Consider the following 13727-nt stretch of genomic DNA (forward strand, 5'->3'; position numbering starts at 1 on the left):
TATTACATTTTGCTGCAAAATATACCATGTCATTCCAAAGTTGTACATGGCAACCAAGGCCTACCCTAATGGTTACATCTGGATACCAGCTACTATTAGTTATAGTGGATTCAGTTGAGGCAAGTGACCATTTGGAATTGTATACATAAAATCACCAAAAGAAACAAACAATATTCCACTAGATGAATAGACCAAAACAAAACAAGACTGCTAATAATAGTACAAATGTGTTCCAATGATGCAGAATCAACTGGAACTTCCCTACAGTGGTTGTATGTCACATTAACAAACATTAAAATATTAAGTGTTGGGACATAACATTGACTCTAGAAATATGTTAAATTTTAGTGTACATCTTCTTTTATTAACTCTTCTGAGATGGTATGTTGGAATTCGGCATTATGATTGGGATAGATATGTAAGTCGATATTTTAACCATATCTATACGGCCACAAAATGGTGTTGTTACCTAAAGGATGATGTTGCATGTTACTCCAGTGCAGCAATGTCAACTGTAGTTAGCCTTGATTTGTTATAGGAAATGTTCATAGTGACAGCAAATTGGAAAATACTCCACGCTTTAGGGACTCTCAGTCAGACCCGCGCTGCACTGCACCTCTTCTGACCTGTAAAAATAGAGGCCGTACAGCGAAACTCAAATCTACAGTAAATATGGGTGACTCGAGCTTGTGTAGTTTTGGTACATGCTGGACTGGCCAATGTTTTCCATTAATGTCAAGTTTGGGAAATGTCGGAATTCTGTCCTCCTTTTTTTAATTTGTTTATTAATGACATCTACAGTTAAGCCTTAATGCAGAGCTATCTGGTGATGCAGAAGAATGACTCAGAGAAAATCCAGGGCCAACCAGATGTATTCCTATATCAAGCCATTGTCTGTGTGCTCTTTATGGCAGAAAGTCTATCACATCTGTTGGAAGCATGACTTTAGAGTATCCCAAACCCCAAACTACAGGGAAAGTGCAACCGCCACCAGTACAAACAGCTGTATTTCAGGCTGCAAGAATTTTTCATTGGTCACACATCCACAGTGATTTTAGAAGCTTGACTGAAGACCCTATCCTGTCCCAAACCTCTTCACACCACTCTTATGACACACACATTTCTTGAAAAACCTCACCGGCTCCACCACCTTAACAATGCATGTTCTTTATTCATCTTTTTTTGTAGGTAGTCTGAATGGAAAGTTGAGACTAACAATTGACGTTGACATTACACATCCCAACAAATGTTACTACACTAAATTTATATTAACACGGACACGATTGTCGAGCAGCAATCTTACTTCTGCCTCCATTGGTGAACATATGCATAAGAGGGTTAAGGCACTTTGATTTATAAATTGTCCACCCACAAAAAAGATTCAAACTTATGAACAAACCATATGTGATCTACAATTTCTTTTGCAATTAGGGTGATGACCCTACTACTAAGTAAGTGTTCTCAAAACGAATGCTGTAAGATGGACTGGATTATATCAGCCCCAAGGTGATATGCTCTGGCATTCATCATGACAATACAAGGTCATTAAAGATCAAAATTCTGCATTCATAATGTTACTTCTAGCAGGGTAAAGTTAAACATTTAGGCTCAGACTTGCTAACATTTGGCGCAACACAACGCAGCAAGACAACTTGCTGCTCTGTGTTGCGTCAAATGGAGAGAGCTGCACAGTGCCATATTTACTAACATATGGCACTGTTCAGCTCCCCACTTACGCTCACCCCCTGCGTGCTGCCTTGCGCCAAAGATTTTTCTCCTCGTTATGCCTCACTGGGGAAGGGGTATCATTTGATGCATTTCCAGGTTAACTAGCTTTGGTAAATCTGGAAATGTCCCAAAATCCATGCGTGGATGCATGGGAACGCCCATGCTCCATCCATGGAATGCCTCCCAGGCAAGAAGCTATGGTGCATTACACTTTCATTGCCAAGCCACGCAAGGTTATGCAAGATGCCCCTTATGCGGCTTGGCAAATACCAGATAACATTTGTGATGTGGCTGCTTCAAAAAAGTGGTACAACCATGACGAAAATTGGTAGTTAATCAGGGCCTTAGCATCTGATTGCAGACTCCACTACAGCACTAACACGCATGATAGATGGGTGTAGTGTTCAAGAAAAACAAAAGGAGTGGTCTGGCGCTTGAGCTAAAACTCTGTGACAAGTAACAATTTAAATTAACCCTGGGCAAAGCACTACGCTACGCTCGCGTAGTTTGCAAACTTTCTGCTACTTCGCACTATGCAAATTTCGCGTAGCACAGTGCAAACATGCGTAGCATAGCGTAGTGCAGCCGTCATTGTTTGCTTGCTCGCGGTCCACAACGTCAAGTTGGCGACCGCGAGCAAGCAAAATGACATCCCGGCGAGACTTTTTCCTCATTCGCTATCAGCAACATCAAGTTGCCGATCGCGAGCGAGGAAAATAAACCTCCCGGCGAGATTCTCAACGCGGGGAGTTCAGGTTTCTCGTTGCGAGTGGTCGCATATGCTCGCGACCGCTCGCGATGAGAAACTACCAGTCCGCGTTGAGAAAGCTGCCGCTCGGGTAAAAATCTACTCGAGTGGCAGAAAACTACAGCTCGCATTGTGCAAGATGCCATTTTCAATGATTGCACAGTGCTGGATGCTTGTCAGCACTGTGAAATCATTGAAAACGGCATCTTGCACAGTGCGAATAGGGTACTACGCAGTTCGCTCAGTGCTACGCGTAGTGCGAAGTGCACTTTGCGTAGCTACGCGTAGCGCTACTTCGCAAACTACGCCCAGGGTTAAATCCACAGTCTCTATTTTTAGCAGCCCACCCTTCAGCAATGAAGGGCTGCAGAACCCATGCACTGCCACCCGTTAATATAAATTGCATTAATGGCTGCACAAAGTGATGCCTCCACACACCAACCATACGAAGCAAAAAGAGGCTATTAACACTAAATGGAAAAAATATAACTCTGCCATTAATTTTCATGTGGAAAAGAGACATCCCTGTGATGAACTGAAATCCATCGATACTAGAAAGCAAAGGAACCAATTCTGAACTTACATATAAGCACACATATACCATGAACTAAATCAGGAAAGTACCTACTTGTTGCTGATTGATTTGAAACGGAAAGAAAGACAAAACAGAAGAAGGTAAGATATTCCTAAACACCAATAAGAAAAGGAGATGAAAAGAAAGGAGAAAACACAGTCCAAAAGGACTTAGAGAGAACATATCTTAGCCAACTAAACATTGCATAGGAGGTGCCTTAAGACCATGGCCACCCTTCAGTCAACTGGTAGCTCCTGGAACGTCTACAGTAAAAAAAATGAATTTGAAGATTAAATAATTACTTTAAAGTGATTAAGAAGGAGGCAATTAAGGAAACAAAGATCACTTTAGCTCCATTTTGCAGGAGAGGAGAAGAAATATATAATCTGTTGGGTTACAATTCTCCCAAATGCAGCAGGTGATGCAGAATGTGACCTTGTGGTGTCTGCTTTATAACCTCTCAAATAAATCAGGATTATGATGACATGAAGAATGAAATGCCAGAGACCCAAAAATGAAGTCATCCCTTACAAAGATGTCCTCAAAAACAGTACTGATGTACCACAAGTACACAAGTTAGCAAACATGAAACTGTTGACAATCATTATATGAGAGACCCTCTAAGACCTCAATTTAATGAAAAGCCTTGAAGTGTCTTTGGAAACACAACACGTGGATACTTCAGAGGAAACCCAGGCCCATTACTTACAAGTATTTTTTGCCCAGGGAAAAAACATGCTCCATTGAGGTCATGAAAACTGTTTTGCCCTCGTATGCTTTGCTCCTGTTCCAGTCAACTGAGGCTGAAAACGAAGAAAATAAGAGCCATGACCACGGAAGAGTACAAGTGGGCCAAGATTCAATAGTGTCTCTGTTGGAACTGGGGTCACCAGTCCCCTAGGGTAGCATGGCACGAGCGGGTAGGCATCCGAAAGCACATGTGTTAAGCGATCATGCAGCACACACTCACACTGAGACAGAAACCTGGGCACGCAATAAATGACTCCACTCCAGAGCTTGTATAAAAACAAGTGATTTGTATTAAGATAAATAATCAGATAGATAGAGCAGGATCAGGGAAATCATAAATTCATTTAAAATACATGTGTCTCAAAACTTGCGATCAATATTAGATGAATAAATATCCGTTCTGCAATAAATATTAAATATTGGATCAATAAATAGTTAAATACATTTTTAGTGGGACACAGGCCCGACCTACGCCTTGCTTCTTGGTCAGTACCTGAAAGGAATACATCTCAAAGTCATAAGAACAACACTGCATTAAGCATCAATATCCATTTCCTCAGGTAAACAAAGGGACAGTTCCATAACAGAAACATCTCCCCGCTGTAGGAATAAACAATTCGTTAAGTGTAGTTCAAACATTTCCTTAAATATGAAACATTTCATTTGCCACAAAAGTATGTGGACGTAACTCTCCTCCTGTAATAGGAATTAAACATTTCATTAAGAATAATTATTCCATATAACAAGGTTGGGCATCCCTTTGGGAGAACTTCTCATTGGGCCCAGCTAACCATTGCATTAGCCAGCACTAACTAGGAGAAAACATTGCAATCTAGGTAACCATCCCCTTGTGCAGGTTTAACTGTATCAGGGCTACACCAACATTCCATCAGGGAAGTAGAAATCCCTACATTGAGCAGGTGTAAGTAGATCTCTGTTATAGCAGGGGTATGAGACCCTTCCCTGGGCAGGAGTAAACATTGCCTCAAATGAGGTCAACACCTTTCATTAGGCATAAAGTATTTCTTTAGGCATCACACACCATCCTATTACCTGATGCCTGAACAGGCAGGGCCTTCCCCCTATTAATCAGGAGCTTACAGGTAAAACATTTCCTGCAATAGAGATAATCAGTTTAGCAGAAGTAAAACACTTCACTGAGGGTAAAACATTTCATTAACCATTTCCTTAGGCAGGAATGAAACTCCTATGGCAGGAATAAAAACACGCCACTGCGGATAAAACATCTCATTAGGCAGTGTAACTATATCCTTATAGCATTAACGTTCCCCTACTCAGCAATCAACAGTTAACAACTCTTCAAGGCAGAGATAACCATTTTTAACAGGCAAGCCTGAGCTTAGAAGACTTGGTTTATGCATGTAAAGTCTTTTAGTAAATGTAAACATTTCTTTTAAAGCAAGGAGCACCTCACTCCATAACTGTGGGCATGTGCTCCACCTTTCAACCAACATGAATAAATGTTTCATTAGTCAGCAGACACAGTTCATTATGCAGCTGTTGGCGTTTCCACCCCCAGGCCAGGATCAACATTCTAATTCCTGCATTAAGCAGGCATAAACCTCTCAGCACCCAAGAGTAATCCTGTAAATAAGTAGAGGTTATAACACTGGGGCAGGGGTGTAATAAAACTTCTATAGTTCAGAATAATCCTGGTTCCAAGCAGGAATAACCACTTCAAAACTCTTCCCCAATCATAGGTAACATCCCCCTAATCAGGAGTAAACATTACAGGGAAGGAATCAGGCATAGGCATTTCATTAAGTAACTTATAAATAGAACATTACTCATTGCTAGAGAGCAACATCTCATTAAGCAAGCACAGGCCTTGCTTTAGATTAGTAAAACATTTCTGTTAATTAAGGTGAACATTTCAATAAGCAATTCAGTAAAGCATTCTCAATGAGCATTTTACTATGCCTTGGACTCCCCTATGCAGGGCTAAGCCATCGCAGGTGAACTCAGTATGTCTTTAGGCCTACACCGGAACCAGGGCCCAAACAGTTAATGAATGGCAAGCTTGTCCTCAGGCATAAACAGTAACTTAATGGCCTCCACGTCACTAGAGGCACATAGGGGCCAACAGGTGGGCACTTAAGGTCAAAAATACAGCGTTTCTCTGGGCCTACAAGAGAGCGCTTGGAGGCACAATTACAGCGCTTCTATGGGACATTCAAGAAAGCGCTTGGAGTGAAATTACAGCGCTTCCCTGGGCACTACCTCAGTTCCTCACATGACAGCGCTTGGCCACAGGCAATGCTGGGGACAGCGCTTCAGCAGGCAATCAGGTTTAGATAATAGCACCGTGCAGGTACAGCACTTCACAAGGCAGCAACCCCCTTCAGTACCTCAGCACTCTTCACAGGGACAGCAAAGGAGCGTTGGGGGAGCAGGGAGTCAGCGCTTCAGAAGGCAGCAACTTCTAGAGCCACAGAAGTTCTTGGTGACACAGCGCTTCAGGGGGGATAGCACTTTTCAGGATTCACAGCGCTACGATATAGCAGGCAATTCACAGCAGAGGTAGCGCTCGGCAGACAGTTCATTCCAGGTAGCGCTGCTGAAGGGCACCACAGAATATAGCGCTTCAGGCAGGAATCACGCCCAGGATTCTAGCGCTTCACAGACAGCAGGGTGCAGGGCTATAGCGCTTTGGCCCACACGAGGTGGGGGCAAGACCAGCAGGTCTAATAACATTCAGTTCAGGGTGCTGCAGTTCAGGCAAATATAGCGCTTCAGAAGGCAGCAACCCCCTCCATTACTTCAACGCTCTTCACAGGGTCAGCAAGTGCAGCGCTAGATATACAGGACAGGTGACACCCCAGTAGCAGGTTAGCAAGGGAGACCCCAGGTGATATCAGGAAACGCAGGGTCAGTACCGCGCCAATACCTGTTTGCTTCTTCAAAAGTCCTGTGATGATTTAATTTCTTCTTAGCGCTTTAGGTTTCTTGCGCCCTTGTAAATAGAAGCTTAGTTTCTTCTTGGTGTGATGTTTCTTGCGCCCTTGTAAATAGAAGCTTAGTTTCTTGTTCCTTGAAGGGGGGAATAGTTTGGTGGCTGGTGTTCCAAGTTCTTCTCAGCCAATCCCTTCAAGTGGTCCCTGGGGGTTCCCTGCCGCGGGGTTAGGTCAGTGGGGGGGGGGGGTACAGGATGCCTCAATACTTGTAAAGCAGCACACTAGGCCCTGTCATTCCAGCATCATAAGACCCTGCCCTGACCCCCACTGCCTATCCTCCTGCGTAGGTACTTCCCCAGGTCTCCCCTTAGTCCCTCTGACAGGAAAGTTTACCTTCCTTTCCTTATACAGTGCCAGTTGACAGTTGGCAGTGGCAGTTGGTGTCACCTCACCTGTTCCAGAAGGTTCCAGGGGGTTCTAGGAGGTTCCACCATTCTACCTGTGGGCAGGCTGGCAGGCTAAGTTGATACATTGTTTGGAGGGTTCCAGCCAGGTCCTAGCCACTAGAATGCGCCCACTAAACCCCGCTGCAGCAGCAGTGGTCAGTGGCAGCCATGTTAGGGGTATAAGACACCTGCATCTTAACATCAGTTTCACAGTACACAGGGCTTTCCTCACTACACAAGGCCTATACATTGTTGTTACCATGAGGGCATTCTGATTTAAAAGGGAAATAAAAAGGCGAAAAATTTTGGGGAAAGGGCCAAGTCTCACACATCTCCCCCCCAGCCAAAAGCCAGGGTAGACCGATCATTCCCTTGATGGGCTTCCCTGCTTGGGGCGGAAAAAGGTGGACGCAGGCCCAATACCACCATGACATTCTCGCTAATCCAACCACCCCACTGGTGTTCCTAGTGGGATGCGGCCAGGACAGACCTCCAATCCAGATGTCTCTGGCCCTTACTCTCTCTCAGAGTGGGGGGCAGTCGCCCCAGGCCCGTGGTACCTTTTTCCACTCTCCTCCTCAACCTAGGGTCTAAACCCTTAAGTTGAATTGGTGACAGGGGCGAGACCTACCTCTCCCTGCACCCCCTCCCAGGGTTCCGCACCCTCCCACCTGGAGTAGTACCCCTGAGAGTCACAACCGGGGGAACTCTGAATACAGAGATTCCTCCCGCCAGGTCAGGCAACCCCTGAACCTGGCCACCCAACCCAGGATCTTTAACCCCGTGGCTGGACCGGTGCCAGAGGAGAGTCCTTCCTCCCTCTGCACCCCCTTCCAGGGTTCCGCACCCTCCTCCCCGGATAGGTACCCCTGGAAGTCACAACCGGGGGAACTCTGAATACAGAGATTCCTCCCGCCAGGTCAGGCAACCCCTGAACCTGGCCACCCAACCCAGGATCTTTAACCCCGTGGCTGGACCAGTGCCAGAGGAGAGTCCTTCCTCCCTCTGCACCCCCTTCCAGGGTTCTGCACCCTCCTCCCCGGATAGGTACCCCTGGAAGTCACAACCGGGGGAACTCTGAATACAGAGATTCCTCCCTCGAGGTCAGGCAACCCCTGAACCTGGCCACCCAACCCAGGATCTTTAACCCCGTGGCTGGACCGGTGCCACCATGGAAGTACCTGGCACACATGATTTCAAGGTCTTCAGCTCTGTCTCTGTTCAGCTGAAGCCTGTGCACCAGCTTCCCTTCCTTCATTGCAAGGCTCACACTCTCCCTTTTCTGCTCTAACCTCTTTGACGACACCCCCCCCTTCCAAGGTTCTCTGGTGTGACCGCCTCCCTGGGTGTGACCTGCCCCTCCTGTCCCCATCCCCTCTCCCCTCTGGGTGGGCTCCTACCCGTGCCCCAAAGTGGTACGGAGTTCCTTCTTCCCTCCGCCCAACAGGCACCCCCATCCCCTGACACAACACTCCAGTGCCAGGTGAGGACTCAGATAATTCAGGAAAAGGTTCTAGGATGTGGGTGACAGAATGAGGTCCAACAGGCCCTGATACACTCACAGGCTAGACAGTGGAGGGGTCAATTCCTAAGGCTTGCACACACAATAATTGTGCAGCCCAATTGCTGTGCACCCTGTCCCAATGGAGGGTGCTGCATGGTCACAGGTCCTGGATCCCACCGCTCGAGACCAATATGTTGGAACTGGGGTCACCAGTCCCCTAGGGTAGCATGGCACGAGCGGGTAGGCATCCGAAAGCACATGTGTTAAGCGATCATGCAGCACACACTCACACTGAGACAGAAACCTGGGCACGCAATAAATGACTCCACTCCAGAGCTTGTATAAAAACAAGTGATTTGTATTAAGATAAATAATCAGATAGATAGAGCAGGATCAGGGAAATCATAAATTCATTTAAAATACATGTGTCTCAAAACTTGCGATCAATATTAGATGAATAAATATCCGTTCTGCAATAAATATTAAATATTGGATCAATAAATAGTTAAATACATTTTTAGTGGGACACAGGCCCGACCTACGCCTTGCTTCTTGGTCAGTACCTGAAAGGAATACATCTCAAAGTCATAAGAACAACACTGCATTAAGCATCAATATCCATTTCCTCAGGTAAACAAAGGGACAGTTCCATAACAGAAACATCTCCCCGCTGTAGGAATAAACAATTCGTTAAGTGTAGTTCAAACATTTCCTTAAATATGAAACATTTCATTTGCCACAAAAGTATGTGGACGTAACTCTCCTCCTGTAATAGGAATTAAACATTTCATTAAGAATAATTATTCCATATAACAAGGTTGGGCATCCCTTTGGGAGAACTTCTCATTGGGCCCAGCTAACCATTGCATTAGCCAGCACTAACTAGGAGAAAACATTGCAATCTAGGTAACCATCCCCTTGTGCAGGTTTAACTGTATCAGGGCTACACCAACATTCCATCAGGGAAGTAGAAATCCCTACATTGAGCAGGTGTAAGTAGATCTCTGTTATAGCAGGGGTATGAGACCCTTCCCTGGGCAGGAGTAAACATTGCCTCAAATGAGGTCAACACCTTTCATTAGGCATAAAGTATTTCTTTAGGCATCACACACCATCCTATTACCTGATGCCTGAACAGGCAGGGCCTTCCCCCTATTAATCAGGAGCTTACAGGTAAAACATTTCCTGCAATAGAGATAATCAGTTTAGCAGAAGTAAAACACTTCACTGAGGGTAAAACATTTCATTAACCATTTCCTTAGGCAGGAATGAAACTCCTATGGCAGGAATAAAAACACGCCACTGCGGATAAAACATCTCATTAGGCAGTGTAACTATATCCTTATAGCATTAACGTTCCCCTACTCAGCAATCAACAGTTAACAACTCTTCAAGGCAGAGATAACCATTTTTAACAGGCAAGCCTGAGCTTAGAAGACTTGGTTTATGCATGTAAAGTCTTTTAGTAAATGTAAACATTTCTTTTAACCCCTTTAAAGCTAGTAAACAAACCTCCCCAGTGCTGCGCTGTCCATTATCCGGTGCTGAACTGGACGTCCAACGGTCGTGCGCAGCACTGGGGAGGTAGTGCCCGTGACGACCGTTGGCCGACGGCAGCACTTAAGGGGTTAAAGCAAGGAGCACCTCACTCCATAACTGTGGGCATGTGCTCCACCTTTCAACCAACATGAATAAATGTTTCATTAGTCAGCAGACACAGTTCATTATGCAGCTGTTGGCGTTTCCACCCCCAGGCCAGGATCAACATTCTAATTCCTGCATTAAGCAGGCATAAACCTCTCAGCACCCAAGAGTAATCCTGTAAATAAGTAGAGGTTATAACACTGGGGCAGGGGTGTAATAAAACTTCTATAGTTCAGAATAATCCTGGTTCCAAGCAGGAATAACCACTTCAAAACTCTTCCCCAATCATAGGTAACATCCCCCTAATCAGGAGTAAACATTACAGGGAAGGAATCAGGCATAGGCATTTCATTAAGTAACTTATAAATAGAACATTACTCATTGCTAGAGAGCAACATCTCATTAAGCAAGCACAGGCCTTGCTTTAGATTAGTAAAACATTTCTGTTAATTAAGGTGAACATTTCAATAAGCAATTCAGTAAAGCATTCTCAATGAGCATTTTACTATGCCTTGGACTCCCCTATGCAGGGCTAAGCCATCGCAGGTGAACTCAGTATGTCTTTAGGCCTACACCGGAACCAGGGCCCAAACAGTTAATGAATGGCAAGCCTGTCCTCAGGCATAAACAGTAACTTAATGGCCTCCACGTCACTAGAGGCACATAGGGGCCAACAGGTGGGCACTTAAGGTCAAAAATACAGCGTTTCTCTGGGCCTACAAGAGAGCGCTTGGAGGCACAATTACAGCGCTTCTATGGGACATTCAAGAAAGCGCTTGGAGTGAAATTACAGCGCTTCCCTGGGCACTACCTCAGTTCCTCACATGACAGCGCTTGGCCACAGGCAATGCTGGGGACAGCGCTTCAGCAGGCAATCAGGTTTAGATAATAGCACCGTGCAGGTACAGCACTTCACAAGGCAGCAACCCCCTTCAGTATCTCAGCACTCTTCACAGGGACAGCAAAGGAGCGTTGGGGGAGCAGGGAGTCAGCGCTTCAGAAGGCAGCAACTTCTAGAGCCACAGAAGTTCTTGGTGACACAGCGCTTCAGGGGGGATAGCACTTTTCAGGATTCACAGCGCTACGATATAGCAGGCAATTCACAGCAGAGGTAGCGCTCGGCAGACAGTTCATTCCAGGTAGCGCTGCTGAAGGGCACCACAGAATATAGCGCTTCAGGCAGGAATCACGCCCAGGATTCTAGCGCTTCACAGACAGCAGGGTGCAGGGCTATAGCGCTTTGGCCCACACGAGGTGGGGGCAAGACCAGCAGGTCTAATAACATTCAGTTCAGGGTGCTGCAGTTCAGGCAAATATAGCGCTTCAGAAGGCAGCAACCCCCTCCATTACTTCAACGCTCTTCACAGGGTCAGCAAGTGCAGCGCTAGATATACAGGACAGGTGACACCCCAGTAGCAGGTTAGCAAGGGAGACCCCAGGTGACATCAGGAAACGCAGGGTCAGTACCGCGCCAATACCTGTTTGCTTCTTCAAAAGTCCTGTGATGATTTAATTTCTTCTTAGCGCTTTAGGTTTCTTGCGCCCTTGTAAATAGAAGCTTAGTTTCTTCTTGGCGTGATGTTTCTTGCGCCCTTGTAAATAGAAGCTTAGTTTCTTGTTCCTTGAAGGAGGGAATAGTTTGGTGGCTGGTGTTCCAAGTTCTTCTCAGCCAATCCCTTCAAGTGGTCCCTGGGGGTTCCCTGCCGCGGGGTTAGGTCAGTGGGGGGGGTACAGGATGCCTCAATACTTGTAAAGCAGCACACTAGGCCCTGTCATTCCAGCATCATAAGACCCTGCCCTGACCCCCACTGCCTATCCTCCTGCGTAGGTACTTCCCCAGGTCTCCCCTTAGTCCCTCTGACAGGAAAGTTTACCTTCCTTTCCTTATACAGTGCCAGTTGACAGTTGGCAGTGGCAGTTGGTGTCACCTCACCTGTTCCAGAAGGTTCCAGGGGGTTCTAGGAGGTTCCACCATTCTACCTGTGGGCAGGCTGGCAGGCTAAGTTGATACATTGTTTGGAGGGTTCCAGCCAGGCCCTAGCCACTAGAATGCGCCCACTAAACCCCGCTGCAGCAGCAGTGGTCAGTGGCAGCCATGTTAGGGGTATAAGACACCTGCATCTTAACATCAGTTTCACAGTACACAGGGCTTTCCTCACTACACAAGGCCTATACATTGTTGTTACCATGAGGGCATTCTGATTTAAAAGGGAAATAAAAAGGCGAAAAATTTTGGGGAAAGGGCCAAGTCTCACAGTCTCCAACTATGGAAAATGAGGAAGTGTTCATACGATACTTCATACACCACACAGTCAAGCTGAGAAGATTCAACCCAAGAGTGGTGTTATGGTCCTAATCTTGCCAATAACAACTTGGATTAACACTGAAGCATGTCTGGTTGCTATGAATATGCTCCAGGGCCAATGCACACGTTAATGGGAACAAATACCTGCATGAGCACCTAACAGTTATCGTGGTCTCCAACTGCTACCACTCTTCAAACCATTCTTTAACATGAAGAAAAGAAAGTGCAAACTAAATCTGATTACACATAGAAAGGTATTGGAACATTGCTAGGCTGTTAATCGATGGAAGACTTTGAGATGATTTACTTTGCAAGAAGCGTAAACACACTTGGAGTCGAAAATATCCTAAAGGAGTTTAAACATATATTTATGGGCCGGGGTCTCATAACACCAGACCACGGAAACAGCACAGTGACCCAACTATCAAGCCGCGGCAAGGCAGTATCCTGGTGAGGAGGTAACATTGATATTTGTGTAACTATAGGTACCCTTTCCCTCCTGTTTTGAAGGCTCATGGGGAATTATCTGGGGGATATAAGAAACCCATTCAGCAATATACCTACTGGGGTTTTGTATACTGTGCATGTAAAATGTATGTGCACCACTTAGTTAGGATTATATGTAAATGCACAGTTGTTTTGATTTGAGTGTAGAAGGGATCTCTTCTAGGTCCTGATGAGAAGCCAGGGGAGGGATTCGAAACATGTTGACACAGGAAACACTGCTCATTAAAGCATAGTATCTCCATCTCATTGACCACTTTTAACGATACCAGCTCAAAGGAACATTAAAATTTATTTTTTCTACGGAGCCATGTATTCTTTTATTTTTCACCATTTACACACTTCTGGCCTTCCACTCACACTCCTACACCACACATAGTATTCTTTTTCATAACCAGTTCTCCCACATAGTTGTAGGTGGCAGCACGCCCCATCCCGCAGCGGGGTGTGAAGACCCCGATGATGAAGAATGCCACCAAGGGTCCTTTTGGTGGATGAGGGGTATTTAAACAAAGCTGTTTGTTTTCCACCATTGTAGGTGACACATGTAGTGTGAAGGAACACTTCTATACTTTCCCATAAGCGTGGATCCCTTTGTTTTTAGACAAT

The 13727-nt window shown here is 45.6% G+C and overlaps 1 protein-coding gene across 1 annotated transcript in view; it reads left to right on the forward strand.

Annotated features, from left to right (window-relative positions):
* LOC144798365 (C-type lectin domain family 4 member E-like) overlaps nucleotides 1–13727 on the forward strand; it is a 51412-nt gene that overhangs the window by 18883 nt on the left and 18802 nt on the right. The window lies entirely within an intron of this gene.

Source organism: Lissotriton helveticus, chromosome 12 (genome assembly GCF_964261635.1).
Source record: "Lissotriton helveticus chromosome 12, aLisHel1.1, whole genome shotgun sequence".
Classification (NCBI taxonomy): domain Eukaryota; kingdom Metazoa; phylum Chordata; class Amphibia; order Caudata; family Salamandridae; genus Lissotriton; species Lissotriton helveticus.